The sequence below is a fragment of the Drosophila biarmipes genome, chromosome 2L, assembly GCF_025231255.1.
Source record: "Drosophila biarmipes strain raj3 chromosome 2L, RU_DBia_V1.1, whole genome shotgun sequence".
Taxonomy (NCBI): Eukaryota; Metazoa; Arthropoda; class Insecta; order Diptera; family Drosophilidae; genus Drosophila; species Drosophila biarmipes.
In genome coordinates, this window is record NC_066612.1 from 23,349,209 (window position 1) to 23,373,812 (window position 24,604).

Genomic DNA, 24,604 nt, shown 5'->3' on the forward strand with positions numbered 1-24,604 from the left:
ATTTAGTACGTGCTAAACCACGGCCAAAGGGCTTACCGCATACCCCACCCAAATCCAAAAACTCAGTCAAAAATGTGCCACTTTGATTCCATGATTTATGGGCTTCAAGAAGAACCAACGCGCACACTCTCGGCTCTTTTGCATTTGATAATCCCCTGAAATTTTGCGTATGTCCAAGCCACTGACAGCCCATTTGACTTGGCCTCTTGTCTGAGTGTTTACTTTCAGCAAAAGCTCGCTAATAAATAATTAAGCTCCTACTAGTAATAATATTGATATAAGAGGAATACAAAGGTTCATAAAACTCAAGATATTCAAAACAATATTCCTCATCTTCAACATTAAAACAAATGAGTAACTTTTTTTCTATAGCATATAGTTAATGCTATGCATTTCATTCATTATCAAAAACAATAAAGAACAAGAAAGAAACTTAACTTCGGCAAGCCGAAATTTGTGTACCCTTGCAGTTATAAAAAATAAATGACTTTAGCAAATAATTGTTATACCCTTGCAGAGGGTATAATGATTTCAGTCAGAAGTTTGCAACGCAGTGAAGGAGACGTTTCCGACCCCATAAATATATATATTTATATTCTTGATCAGCTTCACAAGCCATCTCCGTCTGTTTTCTAGTCTCTCAGTTTTTAAGCTATCAGACTGAAACTTTCCCAAAAGTCTTCTTTCTATTGCAGGTAGTATATAAGTCGGAACCTGCCGGTTCGGACAACTATATCTTCCCATAGGAACTATCGGGGAAAAAATTAAAAACAATTATATGTTTGGTGTTTTTTAACATATACCTTTCTAAGCTTGGATATAACATTTTTAAATTAGTTCTGAATTTCCAATTAAATTTTATCAAAATAGGACGACTGTATCATATAGCTTCCATAGGAACAATCGGAAAATTATTGGTAAAATAATATTAAAAAATTATATCTTCAGTGTTTTTTAACATATATCCTCCTACGCTTGAAAATAACATTTTTTATTTGGTTTTAAGTTTCGAATTAAATTTTATCAAAATCGGACTACATCATAACTTCGGCAAGCCGAAGTTTGTATACCCTTGCAGTTATAAAAAATAATCAATAATTTTATTAAATTGAATTCGAAATTGTTAAAAATATAAATTTATATTCCCAATATTATAAGACAATATGTCATATTATTTTCCACCAATTTTCCGTTCGTTCCTATGACAGCTATATAACTATATAACAGCTCAGAACTAATTAAAAAATGTTATTTCCAAGCTTAGAAAGTTATATGTTAAAAAACACCGAAGATTTAATCTTTTCATATTATTTTACCACCAATTTTTCGATTGTTACTGTGGCAGCTATATGATATAGTCGTCCGATTTTGATAAAATTTAATTCAAAATCAGAACTGAATAAAAAATGTTATTTTCAAGCTTAAAAGGTTATATATTTTAAAAAACAACGAAGATACTATTTTTCATATCATTTTACCACCAATTTTCCGATCGTTACTATGGCAGCATTCTAAATTCAGAACTAATTAAAAAATGTTATTTCCAAGAAGAGAAGGTTATGTGTCAAAAAGCACCAAAGCTATAATTTGTTTCATATTATTTTCCACCATTTTTCCGATCGTTCCTATTACAACTACTACTACAACTACTACTTACAATTCAGAACTAATTAAAAAATGTTATTTCCAAGATTAGAAGGTAATATGTTGAAAAACACAAAAGATAAAATTTTTTCATATTTCTTGACTAATTTTCCGATTGTTTCTATGGCAGTATGTGATATAGTCGTCCGATTTTAATAAAAGTTAATTCGTAATTCAAAACTAATTAAAAAATGCTATATTCAAGCGTAGGAGGAATATGTTATATACTACCTGCAACAGAAAGAAGACTTTTGATAAAGTTTGAGCCAGATAGCTTTAAAACTGAGAGACTAGTTTACGTAGAAACGGACGGACAGATGGCCAGACGGACGGACGGATGGATGGACATGGCTAGATCGTCTCGTCTAGTGACGCTGATCAAGAATATATATTCTTTTTGGGGTCGCTGGGTTGCAAACTTCTGACTGAAATCAACATACCCTCTTCAACGGTATAAAAATTTAACATGCTATTACTTACATTGATTTCTTATATATTTCTTATAGCTGCAATAATATACAAACTTCGGCTTGCCGACATTAACTTCCTTTTTTGTTTTACTTAATTTTCTTATTTCCCTTAATTAGTCACCTTCCGTTGATACACACAAAGTGTTTCCTCAATGCGTTTCTTCTTCTACAAATTGATTAAGCAAATCGTAAATACATTTAGTACGCTTCTTGAACTTCAAGCACTGCTTCCCGAGTTTCTTATTGCCCCTCCTTTCAGGTTAAGTATCCTAATAATTGAGCATACTATACGAGGTGTGTTCAAAAAGTAAGGTGACTTTGTATTTTCAAGAAAAACTATTAATTTATTTATCAACAATAATGTTGTCCCCTTCAAAGTAATCCCCCTCAGATAAAATACACTTATGCCAACGGTTTTTCCAATCCTCAAAGCACTTCCCATACCCTTTTCGGTATAGCCTTGAGCTCTTCCAGCGATGCAGTCTTTATCTCTTTAATCGTTGCAAATCTCCGTCCTTTCATAGGTCTCTTTAGTTTTGGGAACAAGAAAAAGTCACATGGGGCCAAATCCGGTCAATATGGTGGATGAGGCATTAATGTGGTGTTGTTTTTGGCCAAAAAATCTCTCACAAGCAAAGATGAGTGAGCAGGGGCATTGTCGTGATGCAAAAGCCATGAATTGTTTTTCCACAATTCTGGACGTTTATTTCGTATTGCTTCTCGCAAACGGTGAATAACTTTCAGATAATACTGTTTATTGACCGTACGACCATATGGTAAGAACTCCTGATGCACCACGTCATGGTAAACGAAGAATACAGTGATCAAAACTTTGACATTTGATCGAACTTGGCGTGCTTTTTTCGGTCTTGGCTCACCTGGGCTCTTCCATTGTGACGATTGGGCTTTGGTTTCGATATCATAACCATATACCCATGATTCGTCTCCAGTTATGACCCTTTTGAGTAAATCTGGGTCGTCGTTGACGTCATCCAACAGCTCTTGAGCGATGCTCATGCGACTGTTATTTTGGTCTAAATTCAGCAATTTTGGAACAAACTTCGCTGACACACGACTCATGCCCAAAACGTTTGAAAAAATTTTATGGCACGAGCCAAGCGATATACCGACATCTTCAGCAACTTCTCTGATAGTGATTCAACGATTTTCCAAAACAATTTTCTTCACTGCTTGAAAGTTTTCATCAGTTGTTGACGTGCTTGGGCGTCTAGAGAATGGCTCGCCATCGGCATCTTCCCGACCATCTTGGAAGAGTTTGTACCACTTGTAAGCATTTTTTTTACTCAGAACAGTTTCACCGTATGCCACTTTCAACATTTCAAGTGTTTCGGAGCACTTAATTTTATTTTTTACACAAAACTTGATGCAAATCCTTTGATCCATATTTTTCGATAGCAAAAAATCGCTGAGCACGCAAAACAACTTGTTATTTTGGATTCAATTGAAACTTGGTACAGATGTTAGGGAAGAGTGTACCAACATAACAAAACAAAAAAATCGATAATCGAAAATATGTTGCCCGCGAAATTTGAAAAGTCACCTTACTTTTTGAACACACCTCGTATGTGACAACATCAAAATTATTAAAGTTCAAATAGCCCAATAAATTACGTTTGCTTCAGTGAATTTCATTAAAGTTTTACGGCTTCTTCTTTCAATTTTTATGTTTGTCTTACGATAAGGTCAAAAAGTACCAACCCTTGAACTGGGGATGATTGATTGTGCTCCTCTGTTTTTGTTAATGGTTAACTTTTTAACGTTTTGTATATATGAACCTTTTTACGGGTCGGTTTCAAAATTTTTCATATATTCATCTTATATTCATCCGTTAAGTATATGGCCACATAAGGGATCAAAATTGATAAGCAAAAATACCCGATTGATGGCCAATAATAATATTTTTCTCTGTGTATGTTTCTAAAATAGTAAAAAGTGTACTAAGCAGTTCTTTTTTCTTTCCCTTTTTAGCATGAGTTCTGTATCATCGTTAATTCCTTCTCGCTTTATTCAGCCCTGGGGCTCGACAAATTTCAAGGCGGTTGAAGAAAGCGTACACGCATGCCTCGCACAAGCTATCTCCGTCTCCCTCTTTCACAATTTCCTTTCTGGTTCTCGATATCCTTCTCCTGTTAACAGTGTTTTTTTATTGCATCATAAATTTAATATTTTTATGTAATGTTTGTGTAACGGTATGCGCTCCCTCCTTGTGGCATGTCTCTGCCGCCGGTCTCCTCGATTTGCTCCCTGTATTTCTGTGCAATAAAACAGGAAAATTCACAACATGCAAGAAACGTGCGGCCTTGGCTTTTCCCACCCAGACCTAAAAAAAATGTTTGCTCTTTGAAAGTGTCGCGAGCGCGTGCCATGGGAATTATTTTTGCGTTGGGTTTGGAAAAATCTGAGGGGCAAGTAACAGGGGAGGTCATGTCTGTACTGCTCAAGTGTTAATTGCGTCTCCTCCAATACCTTATGAGTGTTCATCTAGGGGTTTAGCTATAGTTATTTTCATCTTTAAAAAAAAGTTGCAGTTCATTTAATTACCATTACAGGTAAAGTACATTCGTCGAAATGTATGTATGGTAAAAGAAAGCGGTTCTGACCCAATAAATTACATATATTCTTAATCTGGGATCACCCGCCGGGTTGATCTAGTTATGACTCTTTCTGCCTGTTCGTCCGTATGAACGCTGAGATCCCGGGAACTATACAAACTAGTAACTTGTTTTACGATTGACTTGTTTTGGTTCCTATTGGTTCTGCGAGAAAAAGTCTGTTACCGTGCAATTTTTTCAATAACCCCCCAAAAATTACCCATCATATTTACTTAAGATATACCGTGTAAGTGTAAGGAAGAGGAAAATCCATCAAAAAGGTTCGCCCTTTGCCGCACACAACTTGAATACGAAATTACATCCACAGGACAAAGCGAGTGTGTCTAACTCACTCACCAATCCATTAAAACAAACCGAACCCCACATCAAAACAAATGGAATAGAGCGGTTTTCGGAAAATAAAAACCTGGTTTTGGAGGTCAGTGTCGCTTTTTTGGTTAAGAAAACAAAGATGTTCTTTTTCTTAGTCCAAGACTTTTAATTAGTTCAACTTAATATCAACATGAGTTCCGAATTAGAGCACATTAATTGCATCATTAAAACTTAACTAACAAATCGTTATTGGTATGACAACTTTTTTTAGCATCCCAAGCTGTAGTTGACGAAAACGATTTGAAATGTTTTTACTTTAAAGTTTGAAATGTTTCAGCAGCAACCATGGGAAGAAATCAATCACTTGGAAAAGAAGAGAGTAAAAACCCGAGACGAATGCCGCCTGCCCAAATGACCAAGTGCAATGTCACAGAGTGTGAGGAGTTAAATAACACTACACAAATCCCAGCAGCAGATGGCAGGACGCTCACCAGGTACGCGGCGAATTCGCGTAGTGACGGCGCGGCGAAAAGCGATTGGAGAACGTGAGAGTTTGGAGATGGAGAACGTGAGAGTTGGAGAACGTGAGAGTTTGGAAAACGTGAGAGTTTGGAGAACGTGGAGAGCAACAGAGTTTGGAGACAAGGGATTTTGGCGGGCGGAGCGAGAAAAAGGGAGTAACAGGACGCCGCAGGACTTTGGACGCGGTCGTGAACTTTGGACCGAGAGAAAAGGTGCCACATCTCGGCATGCCATAAGCGTCACGGGAATCAACGGGACGGCAGCATCAGGCTGGACATCGGCGGGAAGCAGCGCATGAAGGACAAGTGGGTCAAACTGGAGCCATGGACTTTGGACCCGGTGTGGAGAGTTTCGGCGCCCGTGCGCAAAAGGGGAATAACGGTTCCCAAAGGCCCTATGTAAAGCCGCAGGGCGCTGGGAGCAGGACCAGTCGATAACAATCAGTCAGTCGATTACGTTCAGTCAGTCGATTACGTTCAGTCGAGCAGTATCAGTTGATCACGAGGATCGAAAACCAACCAAGTAAACTACGAGGGAGCCACCACAAGGCAAGTCGTCGAAAGCAGCGCCGTGGGAGCCTACGAGGAGCAAGATTGCCACGTCGAAACGTTCGGGACCGGGACTACAAGGAATCTTCGGACTGAGACACAACGAAGTCATGGCGTTAAGCCTGGAGGGTCTACCAGACTTGGAGCAGTGAAGGCCGGCGACAAGAAATCGTGAGCTCAGGGGTAAGCCTGTCGAGCCCCAGTGTACCTCGCCCCAAGCCCTACTTTGGCGTGTACCGGCGTGAGCCCCGTGCGCCACGTGGATTTGAGCAGGTCCTGGCGCGATCAGCCAGAAGGAAGAGAAGTCCCGGAGCGGCGCGACCGAACCCCGAGAGTAACGAGCCAGAAAGGAGAGAAGTCCCGGAGCGGCGCGACAGAACCCCGAGAATAACGAGCCAGAAGGGAGAGATGTCCCGGATCGGCGTAAGCCTACGGACCCAACACAGAAGTCACGCTACGCTTAGCCACCCAGTCAGGGGCAGTTCGCAGGACTCTGCCACCAGCAAGCAGGACACCACACCACAACAGCCACGCAAGGAGAATCGAGCGGAAGCCCCCGTGGGACCATCCGGGATAGAGCAAGAGACAGGCATTCGTGTGTCGAGAGGAGCGATCCTGGTGAGCTCGTCAGTGTGTTCACCCTAGTCTGAGAACGGTGACGCTTCCCTAAGCCCGCACGGCTGACCCCATAGCGAGTCTGAATCGTGGTCGAGCAGTCAGCGAGCCAAACGCGTCAGGAACAAGCAGCGACAAAACTGGAATACCGTGTCAACGAGGCGAGCGAACATCGAGACAACCCAAACCGTCGGAGACAGCGAGACAAGCTAATTATAAAGCCGACTGCAGTTATACCCGCAATAAACCCACTACGAACACGTGAATTCTGTGCTTTCTCACTGAACTACTGGGCGGTCATTTATATAAATTTGGTGGGACGAACACACACAATCTACTGAACTAGCCGCACAAATACCGTAGCGAGCAGAAAGCAAATAAATCAGTTCGTTACAGGAGTCAAAATGTTGATAAGAAAAAAGAGCGGAACGAAATCAAATTCAATTTTTCAGAAACCACAATGCTTGGAATAATTTGATCGAGGGTATGCGAGTGTTATCTGCACCAGCAGCTGGTTCAAGCAAAACGATTGGGTTAAGGGTAGGAGAATTGACCATTAAGTGCGTGACTCATACTTAGCTCTTCATTGTGGCAGCGCATTTTAAGACGTAGATAATTTATGCTGTAATAATTAAGCAGCAGCTCTAGACCGAAGCCAAGTAAAAGCCACCTTTCGGGGAAGAGATATGGGGGATAGAGATACCTCAACGGAAATGCGGCTAGTGGTCGCACTTACGTCTGAATATACATAATATTTGAACCCAAGCTGCAGATAGTTTTAAGCGTTTTAGCCGTTTGGGGGCGTTAGAGTTTTTCGTCAATCGAAAGGTTTTTATGAGAACAAAAAAGGAAGTTAACTTTGGCAAGCCGAAGTTTGTATACCCTTGCAGCTATAAGAAATAATCAACTTTAGTAACACTATGTAAACTTTTTAAGGATTGTTGCTATCTTCAGAGATATTAAAAAACATTATTTATCTTTTTTCTTCATCCCATTTTTTTTACGTCTATATGTAGAGTAGCCATGTTTTTATTAAATTGAATTCGAAATTCTTAAAAATATAAAAAGTTATATTTCCAATATTATAAGATAATATGTCAAAAAGCCCCAAAGCTATAGTTTGTTTCATATTACTTTCCCACCAATTTTCCGATCGTTCCAATGAGAGCAATATGATATAGTCGCCCGATTTTAATAAAATTTAATTCGAAATTAAGAACTAATAAAAAAATGTTATATCCAAGCTTACAAGGTAATATGTTAAAAAATACCGAAGATATAATTTTGTCATATTATTCTACCACTTATTTTCCGATCGTTCCTGTGGCAGCTGTATGATATAATCGTCCGATTTTGATAAAATTTAATTCGAAATTCGAAACCAATTAAAAAATGTTATTCTCATGCGTAGGAGATTATATGTTAAAAAACAACATAGATATATTTTTTTTTCATTTTTTCCCCGATAGTTTCTATAGGTGCTATATACTACCTGCAATAGAAATAAGGTTTTTGGCAAAGTTTCAGCCCGATAGCTTTTAAACTGAGAGACTAGCTTAGAAACGGACGGACAGAAGGACATGGATAGATCGACTCGTCTAATGACACTGATCAAGAATATATATACTTTATGAGGTCGGAAACGTCTCCTTCATTGCGTTGCAAACTTCTGTCTGAAATCAATATACCCTCAGCAAGGGTATAAAAATATGTTTTGTCAAAAAAAATTTTCTAGCTTGAAAACTGTGGCCACCACACTTTTGGGCGGTTTGTCGGCGTTAGAGTGGGTGTAGCACATTTTTTTTGGTCAATCGATAGATATTGATGAGACAAAGACGTTTTAGCAAAAACAATTTTCTGGCATAACAATTGTGGCCACCACAGCTTTGGGAGGATGGTGGGCATTAGAGTGGAAGTGGAACATTTTTTTTTGGGTCAATCGATAGGTATTAAAAAAAAAAATTACATTTCAGTTAAAATTTTTTTCTATCATAAAAACTGTAGGCGCTACAGAACCATCAAAAGTTCTTGATCACGATCAATAGTTGGGACAAGCTGGCCATGTCCGTTCTTAACAAAGTTTGGCATGCAGATTCCTGAAGCTCTTGCGCAGTTCATGTTTACTCCAGCAGGGTGCCACGCCCACAAACGTTCTTCTTTGTTATACCCGTTACTCGTAGAGTAAAAGGTTATAATAGACTCGTCGAAAAGTATCTAACGCCCACAAAAGCCCATAAAACTAAAAACCGTCACATTTTTTAATATTTTGGAAAGCTGTTACTAAGATTGCGATCTTTTTATCAATACCCATCTAAAAGCCAAACATGCTCGAAATCGGACGATTCATTTAAAGATTAGAGCCAAACCCAGAGCAGAGTTGAGTTGCAGGGTTAGATCGCACACCACATGCAGCAAATCAGTTTTCTCCACTAGTTGGTGCTTTAGGTTTAGTGTCGCCAGGTGGCGCTATACTTATGCTAGAAAAAAGAACTTATTTCCACCCCTCTCACACTCCGTTTGGCTGGGCAAGGGGCGATTAAATTGACTATAGCATTTGGAGGAGGCGATTCCAAGTCCGTAAAGTATATATATTCTTGGTCACCATCACTAGACGAGTCGATCTAGCCAAGTTCGTTTGTCCGTTTCTACGCGAGCCAGGATCCCAGTTTCAAAGCTTTGGGGCTGAAACTTTCACAAAAGTCCAAAAATATTATATCTTTGGTATTTTTAACAAATATTGAAATAATTTTTTTTTTATATATCACTGAAGCTAGCAACAATCCATAAAAACTTCACATGGTGTTACTAACGTTGATTATTTCTTATAACTGCAAGGGTATACCAACTTCGGCTTGCCGAAGTTAACTTCCTTTCTTGTCTTATTATCAAATTACTGTTGCATAGTTTTGAGCATTCAAGTTAGCAATGAAATACTTTTAGTACTGCAGAGAAATAGACTTTAAGAAGAAATCGTTACATTTAACTTTGAGAAAATAGTCAAAAAGTGGTTTTAAAATAAGCTTTTGGTAATAACTCAAAGTCTATTATATTCAGACAATTTTACTATAAGAAGAGTATAAAGAGTAGAAAAAATTTAATTATCTTTTCAGCGATATCACGTCTCTCTAGCATTAGTTGTATTGATATTATAAGCCTTTCAAATCTGGCTTTTTTATTTAACTCCCCGCTAAACAAGCAGATCTTTCCAAAAGTCGTAGAACAAAAGTTGTCTATCTCGAGCTACTTCATACACCCATAGGGTCCCTAAGAACCTTTAATTCAAACGATATGCCTACAAACCCATAAATAAAGGCACAAACATTTTTATTTTTGTACTGCCGTCTCCAGTGATAGATTATTAACTATTTACATCCCGAATAAAATTATATCGGGGTGATTTTTAAGAATCTTTAAATTTATTTATGTCAACGAAACGAGATAAATTAGAATATTTCGATTAATGGCAGCCAAAGAAAGTTAAATTTATGTGGCAAGAACGTTGACTTGATGCACTTAGTTCTTGTTCTTGTAATTGAAGCTGAGCAACAAGACGAAAACGTACCGAAACGGGTGTGGGGCAGCATTGTTTCTGGGAATTGAATTGAGCTGAGTGACTACATGAGTGACTTGAGTGTCAGATACCAGGGGTTTGATTGATAAAGATTAAGACATTTTTCGCTTAGTCAGAGACGAAGACAAAGACACAACTTGCTGAGCCCACGCTCTAAAGGGCACTTTCGCTAGAGAAATGTATCTACAGAAACTGCACTTGACCAGTGACCACCACCGTAGTATAAGTTTACAGCCCCGAGATTCGAGGATGGATACCGCCCCCATTCGGCCAGCGGAGTTGTCAAAGCTGTTGACCTCATCTCGATTGTTCGACTGCTTTGGGCCTCGAATTTCTCACTGACTTGGTCGAAATCTCGCATACACTGGCTTCAAATGGTGCAAGCTCTCCTTAAATTACTAACAAAATAGTTATTAGTAATTAATTAATCATCAAAAAGATGATTCGTTTAAAACTAAAAAAATAGCTTGTTTAGTAATTTTTTTTTTTCGAGGATATATATTATTAATATATGTAATATTAGGCCTGGCACAAGCATGTCGCCGAGGTGCCTCGAGTGTTTATATGGCCTGAGACAAGAAAGATACAGGTCCCAATTTTCATCCGAGACAAACAAAACAAAAAATGTTATTTTTTCAATAATGTAACTTCAGTTAAATTAAATAAAACCTGAGAATTGAAAAAATCGTGAAATTTAAAAACTGCAAATTTAAAATGGGACTTCATACACACCCGATTTTCTGTATCAATTCATATCTCCCTGCCTCTCGTACTTCATTAAATTATTTATTATTGTTTGAACATAACTTTTGATAAATAGTGCGACTTAAATACGATGTTTCCGAGACCTATGTGTTCATAAGGACGGACGGACATGGCTAGATCGTCAGCTACTGATCCTGATGAAAAATATAATCTTTACAATTTATAATCTAGACTTGCGTTGTCCCAGGACGTCAAGAATCTGCACGCCAAATACAAACCCCAAAACAAAAATATCAACAATTTTATTTAAAATAAAAGACTCGAATATATAACTTATTGCATTCTGTATTGATATGTATTTCTCTTCGTCTGATTAACATACGATTACAATTATTAATTAAGCAAATTTAACTAGAAACCTTTGACAAGAGCCGACATATACACTTTACGATCATTACCGGAGACCGACCCCAAGAAGGGCGGATGCATTTGATCGAAATTTCAAACATGTCAAGACGCTACCGCCCTTTATCACACTCATTACCCATGATACACTGTAACACATTAGGTAAATACTTGTGAAGAATATACATTTTTAAGAAATGTTATTTCCAAGCTTAGAAGGTAATATGTTGAAAAACACCAAAGATATAATTTTTTCATCTTTTTCGACTAATTTTCCGATTGTTTCTATGGCAGCCATGTGATATAGTCGTCCGATTTTGATAAAAGTTAATTCGAAATTCAAAACCAATTAAAAAATGTTATTCCCAAGTTAAAAAACATTAATTTTTTTTAATTTTTCCCCCGATAGTTCCTATGGGAGCTATAAGATATAGTTGTCCAATCCGGCTGGTTCCGACTTATATACTAGCTGCAATAGAAGAAAAGAAGACTTTTGGTAAAGTTTGAGCCAGATAGTTTAAAACCGAGAGACTAGTTTGCGTAGAAACGGACGGACAGACGGACGGACGGACATGGCTAGATCGACTTGTCTAGTGACGCTGATCAAGAATATATATACTTTATGGAGTCGGAACGTCTCCTTCGCTGCGTTGAAAACTTCTGACTGACATCATTATTCCCTTTGCAAGGGTATAATAAAATGTACACCAAATCAAAATCTTAAAAATGTGGGCTGAAGCAACATGTTACATCTTTGGTATAGTAGAATCTGAATGTCTTTTAACTGCTTAACCTCCCTGCCTTTTACTCGAACTGCTCATCATTTTGACAATGGCATGTAATAATTTTTCAAAAATACAAAAAATGTGGGTGTTAGCCGAGATTTAGCGTTATGAAAGTTTTTGCTCAAGGAGCTCAAGAATCTACATACCAAATCCCAACTTATACGGATAGACAGACCGACTTGGCTAGATCGAATCGCCTATTGGTCCTGAACAAGAATATAAATACTTGGTTTTTTTTCTACGAGTAACAGTAACAATTGGATTTATGTTGCAATTTCCAAGACTGTAAAAAATCATGTTTTCTGTGTAGCATTTGTACAAATTGAGGCAGCGAAAAATGTATTGGCTGGAGGACTTGAGAGAGGTGTTCTTGGAGTCCAGCACGAAATGACTCATCCCAAGTCAAAACAGCCGGGGCAGTCAATTGCTGCAAAATGTAAAAAAGTAAATAAGTTTTCGCTGGCGTTGCATTTCTAGTGTTTTCTTGCAACATCTGACCAGGGCTTCGCCAGCCCACCACCAACTTATTCCACCCTCCAGAAGTGTCATTGAGTGCGTAACTTTTTAAAAGAAAAGTTTTTCATTCGCCACGGCTTGTCGTCTTTTTCTTTGGCGTCTTCCTACTTTTCTGATTTTCCACCCATACCTTTCATTGCAGTTAGTCCTTTATTCTTTTTAAGTAGCTAGACCAAAAAAATTGGTGGTACTTGTTGTACAATTTGTTGAGTTATTTATTACTCTCTTCTGGCAAAGGAAAAATTTTGATATTAAACCATAAAGAGTTAGGTAGGTTAACGATATATTTTTACCGACGCCAGCTAGGTTGCGCTCTGTTATAGTCCTCGTAACAGTTTACACTCAAAATAAAACCAGAGAAAATGCTATAATCGATGGCATCGACTATCAAATACCCGTAGTCAATGAAGCGATGGAGATATGTAGCGAAGCAACTGTTCACAATTGCACACCCCAACGGAGCCACCCAGCGGCGATTTCTTTATTTGCTGATAACTTTTCAATGGTCCTGTTCCAACCATGTTTGGCATAAAGATATTTATTGATAACCCAAATGAAATTGCATTTACACTTTTTCAAAATTATAAAAAAATATGGGCGCGAGACGATTGGGCGTGAGGACGTTTATGGGCGTTGTGCGATGTCCCGGAACCTCAAGAATCTGCATGCAAAATCTCCAGAGAGATAAGCTCACAGCTTACGTTTGTTTAAGCAGGGTGCTAGGTTATATGTTATCTATATATATATATCTACTTATATATATTGGCATGTAAAATTACAATTATTCGATGTAATGCTTTACAGTTTCATATACTACCGAGCTATGATTATCGTTATTGGATTCCGCCAAGGCAACATTTGACCCTAATGATTTGTATATTGGCATAACATGTGCCACATCTAGATCTATCAGCCTATTCAGTCCCCACTTCTGAAGAGAAGGGGGACAAACATCTGGAAGCATTTATGTTTTTATATTTAAGCTTTTTCTCAAGAAATTGTCTAAGTTAAGCAATTGTGTAAGTCAAGCATAAGAACTACCCCAATGACCGGCATGCCACAAGACAGCATGTTGCTCGCCAAAGAAGAAATTTACATTTTCAATTTAAATTTGAATTTCAATTTTAATTGGGATGAAATAGAGCACATGAACCTGAGCTCCTTTCCCTCTTTTTGTATTATGCACACAACTTCTTCTCTTGGCGCTTTACTCTTCAATCTTAACCCAATTATGCCCAAATTAATAAGCGAATCTACTGCTCGTGGGTTAAATGCTGGTGCATTTTCCTGCAACGAGTCCAAAAAGATTAATTTGCAGCCGTCGTAACTGGATAGCCCAAATCAGACTTCCTTATAGGAGAAACTTACCGAAACTTCCCTTCCTTGAAACTGTCCTTGCATAGGTTATAACAGTTCATATTCATATTCTCAATCAGCATCAACAGCTGTTTCGATAAAGCCATCTAAACTATAAAACTCGAATTGTATCTTGTAACTCCCAAGAAATAATCGGAAAAGTAATAAAAAGTAGCGACGCTGAAGCCAACAACAATCCTAAAAATCAAAATTCTATTTACTAAGACTGACTCTTTGCACTGAAAGGGTATTTAAACTTCGGCCTTATTTAAAATTAAATAATTTAATAAACTAAAACCTTCAGCTGCAGTTGCTAACGTAATCGTATAAGTTTAAACGATTTTTCATTGTTCGCACAACCCATAATTTATAACATTCATAGAAAAACATTATTATCATAGAAAAAAAACGATAAGCCCTAGACAAACGCTATGAAAATTGTACGAGAATACAGGTGAAACCCAAAAAATATTCGTCCATTAATATAAATGTATGTACATACATATATTTATAGACAAAAAAATTGACACAACATTGAATTTGTAATTGCTGGACATTTTTGTTTTTATTGGTAAATTCTATATGTCGGTTTGTATTTGTACATTTGCATTTATTTATTTTCGCACGTTTTATTTTAGTTTTCACTGGAATTTAATTTTTTCGCACTCAAAATGTATACATGCTAACACTTGAATTCTTTCTAAACTTATCGGAGTCTGGGAATTAAATTTGAAGTAATTCGGTAGTCACTTTTGCTTAGCAAGCTTTTTATAAAATTAGAACTGTCAATAATAAAAAATGTCCATTTATTATAATTACAGCACAATGAAATTGTCTATCGTCGAAGTCATATAAAGGTACTAAATAAATAATTAAAAAACATTCCATCGAGTCAAAAAATCAATTTTAAACAGGCGCACACACTTAATGTGGTTTGCACTGTGACTGAGTTTCCTACGATCCCCCTTTTCACTCTTATCGCACTCATCCTTTCGACAGTTTCTTTACTACTGTGAACGATATTGAGTAAAATTTGCCAATTAAGGTAAGCCACTCAGTTAAAACAAACATGCTTCCTACATTTTCCTACTTTATAACGTTAAAGTCATTAAAATGAAAGTCATTATTGATGAAGTGGCTGGCATCGAATCTCATAATCTATATGTTTTCTAGCATTTAAAGTTTCCGAGATATCACCGACGATTTTTGAGATTTGCACGCCTCACCCTGCGAGTAAGGATTTAACTATAAAAGTACAGAAATATTTTTTTAAGATTCATATTTATCTGAGATTCATACTTCTATATACTTAGGGCTTTTTAGTAACCCAATAAATAAAGACAGAAATTCATACTATTTTGTGGTTTAATACAAATTACACTGCTAAAAAGTGCACATACAAATACTAGTATTACTTTTTAGTGAACGCAGCTTTTAGCAGTAAAGTCTGCCGTACAATCATAATAGCAAATATTGTGAAATAATTTCCATTGCTTTCACTGTTCGGAAACGCATGATAAAGTTTATCATTAAAAAGTATGAAAAAAACATGAGCTGCTTTTGATGTTTTGTTTTCAGGGAGGACGGGGATTTTTAGTGGGCTTAGGATGAAGGTAAATCTTTTTAACAAATACAACTTTAACAGTGGTTTAATTACAATATTAATTATATATTCATGGTTTTTATTACACAAGAGATTTTACCTATTTTTTTACCTATTTATTTTTTCTTTAAACAATTACCTATTTTGTCTATTTGCGCAGTGAACAAAAGGTATATATATTCGTATACATATTTATTTAGAACATTAGTTGTTAATAATTTCTTGTTAGTTTTGTCTCGTATCGCTTATTTTTCATAACGGAAAAGTTACTTGTAAATTTTTTAAGAAGAAAATGAGATTGCTTACATTGTCTACTATACTTTCTTCTTGCTAAATCACATAAGCTTAACAAATACAGTTTCAAACGTAATTGGTAAAATACAATTTTAGTTCAAAACGCCAACAAAACAGCTCTGCATAAAAACAAACTAAATGTTGTATTTTCGTTTATCCTCTTTCTAAACTGCACACCTGGAAAAAGTATCTCATGCTATGATTATTTTCTGTTTCCTGTACTGCCAAGTTGCAGTTTGGCCGAGAGAAACCGTAGAAATTTAATTTAACTGATTCAGAGCGAATGGCTAAATATATGCGTATGAATGGATAACAAAACGAGGCAAACATGCATCGACAAATGCAAATAGCAAAAATAGGTAACATTTGCATTACCTTGAAGGTAAGATTTAAATTGATAGTTCAATAAATTGTAAATCGTATATAAATCACGTAAATAATAATTTCTAAATCATCATCGTTTTAACTTTTTTTCAAACTGTGCATAAATGTTAAGATCTATGTATATTTGATTCATTGAGGAACACTAGGTGAAAGTTGGGAATAAGGATAATTTCTTTCACAAACAACGAATTGGCGTCCGTTTTGGGAGGGGATGGTAATTAATTTTTTTTTTGTTTTTTTATTTATGTACAACATTAAGATCTGGAGAAAAGTTAAGAAGATATGACTATGTGAACGAGGTCTTCCAGCGTGCAAAACTATAAATTGTTCTCCTGAAAAGAATGTTTTTTGACTACGGTTAGGACTGGCCTTCAAAATCTAATGTTCCGATCATTTTAAAATTTGTCACACTGTTTCTTTACTTAAATTAGCAGGTACTGACGTCCAGTTTTTTTTAATGATTTGTGTAAATTTATACTAACTAATATATTTATTCTTTTTTGCCTTTAAAGTATTATCAAAAATCTAAAAATTAAAAAGAAAATTTGACGCTGAATTCTTCATCTTAACATCTTAACTAATAAAAATTTTTTTCAGATGATTCAGTAATAAGTTATATTGTTCATCGCAAAACCTCTTTTTTCTTTGATATGCTCATCAAAACAATGTATCTGATATTAACCGTATCCTGTGAAAAAAAATTTGCTAAAATAAGTACCCCACTAGCCTGTCGAACAGCCATGTTGGTCCGTATGAACGCTGAGATCTCGGAAACTATTAGAGCTAGAATAATGGTATTTGGCATGCAGATTCCTGGGTTCCTGAAAAACGCAAAACTGTTTCAGCAGTTGCCACGCCCAAAACTTTGGCGGCCACAGTTTTCTTATTAGAAAAAAACGTTAACTGAAATGTATTTGTCTTGCCGACACCTATCGTTTGAGCCAAAAGTGCTTAAGTCTGTTGCAGCCCTCAATACCATGTATTGAAACAGCAGATAGGTGGCGCGATTCCATGACGCTTGGCTATTTATATGCCTTTAGGTGAGAAACGTATTTTATATTATATAGTATTACATTTTATAATATACAATTTTTAAATATTCAATATTATAAGAAAAAGAAATCGGTGCCGACCGTTCCTATAGGTACTGTAGGCACCGTTCCTGGATCTTAGCCTAGTGAGGTTCAGACTGCTGCTGCTCACCCCAGATACCACATCTGAGGATGTTCTGGAATTTATATGTGAAAAATTCCCATCCGAAGATATTGCAGTTGAACAATTTCGATTTTCATACGCTCGTAGGATATCATCTTTTAAAATATTTGCTCCGCCAGATTTTTTTAATGTTTTACTTTCTGAAAGCTTTTGGCTTAATGATGATTTAGTAATTAAAGAATTTTTTCCAAATAAACCTAGCCTAACATCTGAAAGAATTCTCATTCATATTCCCAATGAAATTACTAAGTGTGAAAGTTTCTCCTACATTTGTCGCTATGCATTTATCCGCCCATGATTTTGTAGATGGCCTTTTAGAATTATCGTTACAGCAAGTAAGCTTTATAAAAAATTGCTTAAGTAGACAATTAGATGTTGTGTTTGTTTCAGACCCGTCTGAAATCACAGTATGTAGAATTGACGCTCTTGTTGTACCTGAAGGCCGATATCATCCAACTATGGAACTGACAATTTGCCTCCCCTGCTCTGATACCCTCTCTCCTTTAGTTTCTCCAACTAAAATGAGATGTTTTCGTAAACGTGACTATAATAAACTTAACGATATGATTTCTCATTATAATTGGACAGACTTTTACAATTGTAAAGACATTGAAAGTGTTACTGAACTATTCTATACAGTCTTAAATACGTTTTTTAATGAATGCTTACCTAATGGGTTTCTTTCAAACCTAAACAGGCCCTCTTGGTTTCCCAGTGCGCTTCAAAGACTTAAAAACCTTAAATCTAACACTTATAAAAAGTATACAAAATCGGGTAAACCAGCAGATTTTTCGAAATATGTGGTGGCTCGAACAGATTTTAATGTTCTCAACAGTCATTGCTATTCTATGTATCTAAGTCGATGTAAATTTGAATTTTCAAACGATCCGAAACAGTTTTACAATTTTGTTAATGCCAAGCGTAAGGCATCGGCATTGCCTTCATCGCTACGTCTAAACTCCATCGAGGCATCGGCTGATTCTGAAATTGCTGATTTACTTCCTGAGTTTTTCCAAACTTCTTATAGTTCGACAGCTTGGTCAAATTCTAACTACCCCAATCCCTTAAATAGGGCAAATTGTATTTTTTCCCCTGTAATCTCCAAAAGTTCTCTCGTAAGAGATTTAGCAACAACATCGCCAACTTGTTCTCCCGGTCCAGATGGACTTCCTGGATGTGTAATTAAGTTTTGTGCGTCAACCATTTGTAAACCGACTCTTAAACTTTTTAATTTGTCTATTTCATCATCAGTTTTTCCTTCTATCTGGAAGGACTCTTTTATTATTCCACTCCATTAAAAAGGTGCGAAGGCAGATGCCCAAAATTATAGAGGTATTTCTAAATTGTCGGTAATTCCTAAAACATTTGAACGTATTATCACTTCTCATTTTCAACATTTAAGTTCCTCACTTCGTCCTTTGCTGTTTACTATGTTTATTAACGATCTTCCCTGAATCATAACACATTCTGGTGTACTTATGTATGCTGATGATGTTAGGCTTTGTTTATCATATAATGATACAGCGTCGGGATTTAACTTACAGTCGGATATTGATTGTTGGATGGTGTAAGTACCAACCTTTTAAATTTGAACTGCCTTAAATGCAACGTTATGACTTTTTTAGGGAACTCCTACGTTTATCAGTTACTTTCTTAAAAATACGCCACTTGACCGTATATATTCAGTTACCGAATTAGGTGTTCTTCTTGACCCTAAACTTAAATTTGACTGCCACATTATGTCCACTGTTAACAAAGCCGTGAGTGTTCTTGGGCTTAAAAAGCGTTGGTCAAAAGAATTTGATGACCCCTATACGACCAAATTATTTTTTACCTCCCTTGTCCCTCCTATTTTGGAATATTGTTCGTCGGTTTAGAGTCCACAATATCAAGTGCACATCGACCGCGTTGAGTCGGTACAAAAAAAATTTCTCTTATTTGCCCATCTTAGTTTGAACGGGAATCAAAACTTAAGGCTACTTTTCTACGAGAGTAGATTACAATTGCTTAATTTACCTACACTTGTAAATCGTAGAACAATGCTTGGTACTATTTTTATACAAAATCTTATAAGAGGTGACATTGATTCTGCAGATCTTTAAAACCGCCTAACATTCAACGTTCCCGTTAGACTAACATGAAATTATTATCCTCTAAATTTGCCACGATGTACATCAAATTTTTGTCTGCACGAGCCCTTTCGCGTTCTATGTAATAACTATAATAAACTTTACCATTTAATTTGCATTTCAACATCTATCCCGGTATTAAAAACTAATATTTTAAATTATTTGCTTAATTTTTAGTTGTGCCTTTTATTTTCAATTGTGTCCCGTCCCTATTTGATGAAAGGGTCCCGCGCGTAACAAGCACGTGCTTGGTGTCGTTGGGCCACTGGTTTGTACTGTACGAAGGGCATCAACGTCCAACGTCCATATATATAAAATTTTTGGATTCCTATTTTGTTTTAGCAACCGAATATTATTTTTCCGTTTCAGGAAACCAAAAATATTAATGAACTGTGTAGTTTCCAGCGTTTTATTTTATTATTTTGTGACATTATTCAAGTTTGTTTTTAATGTAATGTATTTATTTGTCAGTTGGATCGGATTTCATTTGAGGCTAAAGCTTACTTCACGACTTTGGCTTTTCATGGGGAAGAAGTGGATTTACCTCTTATTAGGTTCAACCCGCACATTTACCTAAAATTTAACTCTTCCTATATTTGTGTGTCTTTAACGTGTTTCGTTGTACATAGTTAAGACAGCTTAAATATTTGTGTAACATAATACAGGAAATACGGGCTTCTTCGGTAATACTTAAATACGGCTTGGATACGGTTTTCGGGAGGGAAGAACAGTCTGCAACCTACAGTCTGCCAAACCACAGATGATGTCGAACAGCCATTGCACACTGGAAAGCGAATAAGTTCATACTCTTAAAGCTCGGATAAATGAACACAGATTTAGTTTGAAAGCTATCGAGACAAGAAAAGAAGCAATTTAAAATTTAAAAGATCCATTCAATCGATTTTATCAGATACATATGTTTTTTTAAAAAAAAGGATCATGACATTACCATGTATGCACACGGTAACAAGAAACGAAAGAATCGAACACAAAATCTCGATGCGGCCAGCCCATGTCTTTAAGTCTGAATTTGAGAAAGTTTCAAATCAATTGCTTATGAAATAAGCTCCCAAACGATATTGAAAACGACGGACAAAAATATGGTACTAAAGATGATTACGAAGTTATTTTGTATATATAAGAGTAAGAACGAGAAGAAAACAGATGGGAAAGGACAGCTGAGAGAAAGGTAATTCTGACATTAAGAAGTCAACACTTAGACTTCTGCTTCTCTTTAGTAATAAATGCGCTTCACTCTTCTTTTTTAAAAATTTGGTGTTTTACCCTATTTTATCCTAATACTCTTTTTCTGGTAATATTTGGACGAGCTAAATAAAAAAGAACAACAGACAACATCTAACTATTATAGGCATAGGCAGTACTCGCAAACAAACACTGAGTGTAAATTTAAGAAGTGTGGGTGAAAGTGAAGAAAGGATCAATACGCCTAGGACCGATGCAAAGTACACTGTAAGATTTTAAACAATAATACCTAACTTATTTTTATCAATTATAAAAACAAAGTTTAATTTTGAAAAATTTGGAATAAAAACAAAACAAAATTTGTTACGAGCGGGAATTGAACCAATAACCCTCTAAGCCACGCCTACATTTTCTTCTCCTCTGCGGCAGAATGTTTTTTTTACCAAAAGCCTAGGAAACTTTTGCAAAGATTGAAATTTTTTCCACTAATTTCCCGATTTATCCTATGACAATGATTTTGATTTTTATAAAATTTATTTCGAAATTCAGAAATAATTTAAAAATATTATTTCCAAGCTTAGAAGGTTATATGTTAAAAAAACACCGAAGATATAATTTTTGTTTAATTTTTTCCCCGATAGTTCCTATGGGAGCTATATGATATACTACCTATATGATACTACCTGCAATAGAAAGAAGAAACTGAGAGACTACTTTGCGTAGAAACGGACGGACATACGGACAAGGCTAGATCGACTCGTCTAGTAACGCTGATCAAGAATATATATATATTATTTTACAGAGCCATCATGATTCTAGGAATTCATCGAGGTTATTAAATAAAGAGGAAGCTTTTTGGAAAACTAAAAAATATCAAAATTATTTTATTAAATATATATATATTAAATATCATTTAGAAATTTTTTTAAAACTGAAAATATCCTCGATAAGATATTTTAAAAATATTTGACATCCCTAATTTATAGGTACAAATCAAATAATTGAACAATTTTTGAAAAGAAGCTATATTGTTCTTAATCTTGGTTTTCGACTTAAAATTTTCAGATTTGAAGTAGGATTTTAGCAATTCTTCAGCTGCAAGCCATAACGCTTAAACTAGTCTAGTATGAGCGCTATTTTTTTTGCCTATTTTGTAAAAGTGAATCACAACCTTGAAGTGTGTTCACCAATGAGTTCGCCTACGTCGGACAAAGGCTGTTTCGGGCGATTCGGAACAGTTCAAGCTTACTTTGAAACCTCATTTTTTCTTATAAGCTTAAAAATAAGGGCAGACCAGATCAGGTACTCCATTTCAGTGGCAAGCTGGGTAGTACCCATGCTAAACGCAGTCCGCAGGTGATTACTCACCTTGCAAATAGTGTTGATTAAAACGGATTTCTTACAACATGAATTCTCCAGGACGAGTGGATCCAGAGCGCTTTGAAGACAAATACATTTAGTTGTTTGCCAATTTCAGATATTGGGGTTTGGTGGCGTCGATTGGTTTGGTAGTTCCAGTGGTTGCTTGATGGCGATATTGTGGGATTGCACACACAGACAGGTGACTTGGAACTTTTTGAGTCGCACCGATCGCTTGTCGTACTTAAACAAATTATAGACACTTACACGAGACAACACCGAAGAACACACTTTTGTTATGTTACTATTCGCAGGTTACTGCCAGCGGACGAAGATAAATAATTAGGATAACAGCGAGAACAACAACGATGCACGACGACGACAACGACAAGTATTGTACATATGTACAGAGGATATGGGGCTCACGCACACGGGGGCGGGTATGCGCGGTAGACGTTATTTGGATATTTTTAACTTGGTGGCGGGAGCGATCGGCGCAGAAGTCGAGCTATCGCGACGGCGAATTTTTTATACGTTGTGTGCGGTAAGTAGGTTATGGGTCCATGTTTGCCCCAGTTTTTTCTGCACTGTGTATATTTTCCTTCAGTTACTTTGCTTCTGGGTTACTGTGGGAGGCGAAGGAAACTAGATTAGACTTCAGTGTAGGTCCCAACTGGGGACCGCGACTACGCATTGCAAACTATTTAGGAGACTAAAAGCGTCAATAGCCCTGTATTTAGATTTAGATTCTAACATCTGCATATTTGCGCAGTTGGAATAGAAAGTTTTCGGGTATTCATACGTGGAACAATAAAGGTTAGTCATTGAAAAATATTTCAACTTTAGATACTTGTAATTGCCATTAGGATGGGCGTGAAAACTTGGTTTTCAAATGCCTTCACTTCGTTAAAAAAAATTGCTTCTTTTTCGTTAAGATAGATTATTTCCAAGGTTTCGAAATGGAATTTCATAGTTCCACAGTAGTTTTTGGTTTGTACTTCTGCCTTGTTCGTTTCTTATTATGACAACAGTACTTTATTTTTTTCGGTTGGCAACGCGCTGCGGACAAAGGACAACGACTGCAGAGAGATGCGAATGAGCAGCACAAGGCAGAGCTGGAAAAATGAATGCGAAGGGTGTTGGGATTGAGAGAGGTGAAGAGAGCGGCTGCTCTCTTTCTCTCTGACTCGGTGTGGGGCCAACTTGAAACGCCGCGAGATTGAAATGCAGCGAAACGAACGGCAAGCACAAGACGTGGCCAGGAAAATAGAGATAAACAAAATATAAAAAGGATAGTACAGGCAGGGACGGTTGGAAAGAGGTGGCGAGAGCGCGCGGGAGAGCGCGAGAGAACCGTTCCATTGTCAAACGTACACAAAACAGAACACAACGGCCTCGCTCTCACCCCTCTCTCACTCCCGCAGGAAGGGTGCGCGCCAGGCGAAAAATCAATGAAATATATGTGGAAAAGTTGCCAAAATGTTACTGTTAGTTTTTGGGATTGCCTTCTTTGCTGCGGCCTGCACTTTTTCACGCAGTTGTTCATCATTGTTTTTCTCGTTCTCCGTTCTGCACAGTTGTTGTGATTACAATTCGCGTTTCACCAACTTTCCGCCTTATTGTTGTGACACACCGCAGACGCACTCAACTTGCACATGTTTCTAAACCGAGCATTTACCATAAAACAGTGAGCACAGTGATACGACTTTTCACATCTGGGGAACAAATACGTTTCGGGCTTGGGTTGTATTTATGAACCCGAAAGATACAGATGTATTTCTTTGTCGAGTATAGCGAGTATACCTGATAAACCAATATATTTACTGGAAGCAGGTTTTTGGAATAGTTTTTCCGGCGTTAATCCAATCCGAATGGTACTTTCCGCTGTTTAATGATATCCAACCGAATTTCCTTTCCAACAATTTTTTCTACTTTTCACTAGCCTTTTTATCGCATCAGTGGGCCTCTTTTCCAGTCCTTGAATGTTTTTCAAATCATTTTCACTTGGACCATTAATGGTTTTTTCATTCGCTTTGGTCGCCGCTGCGAACTACCGAGCCCGTTTCCGAAAACGCTTCTGAAACGCGTTTTAAACGCGCCATTCGGTGGAGAAAGACCCGAGAAATTGGAAAAAGTTCCAGAAGAGAGGAGCTCTTAGTGCGGCGCTGGCCTCTCGCCGTTCGGCGGAGGAAAGCAGAGTCGGAGAATATCAAAGAGAGTTCCGAAAGAGGGCGGCTCTTAGTGTCGACCGTTAGCCTCGCAACCAGGTTGCCCAGAAGACATCTCGCGCCAACACGTCACCCTCGAGTTGCAGCGAGAGCGGCGCAGCCTAGCA

The 24,604-nt window shown here is 37.0% G+C and overlaps 1 protein-coding gene and 1 long non-coding RNA gene across 2 annotated transcripts in view; one reads left to right on the forward strand and one right to left on the reverse strand.

The window, feature by feature from the left end:
• LOC108036724 (semaphorin-1A) overlaps positions 1–23,236 on the reverse strand; it is a 170,059-nt gene extending 146,823 nt beyond the window's left edge. The window contains exon 1 of the mRNA XM_017113023.3: positions 22,279–23,236. The gene's annotated coding sequence lies outside the window, so the exon portion shown is untranslated. The remainder of the gene's footprint in view (positions 1–22,278) is intronic.
• Positions 23,119–23,749, forward strand: LOC127010782 (uncharacterized). Its single transcript, XR_007763580.1, has 2 exons — positions 23,119–23,259; positions 23,301–23,749. It is a non-coding gene; the product is annotated as an uncharacterized LOC127010782 (long non-coding RNA).
• The last annotated feature ends 855 nt before the right edge of the window (positions 23,750–24,604 follow it).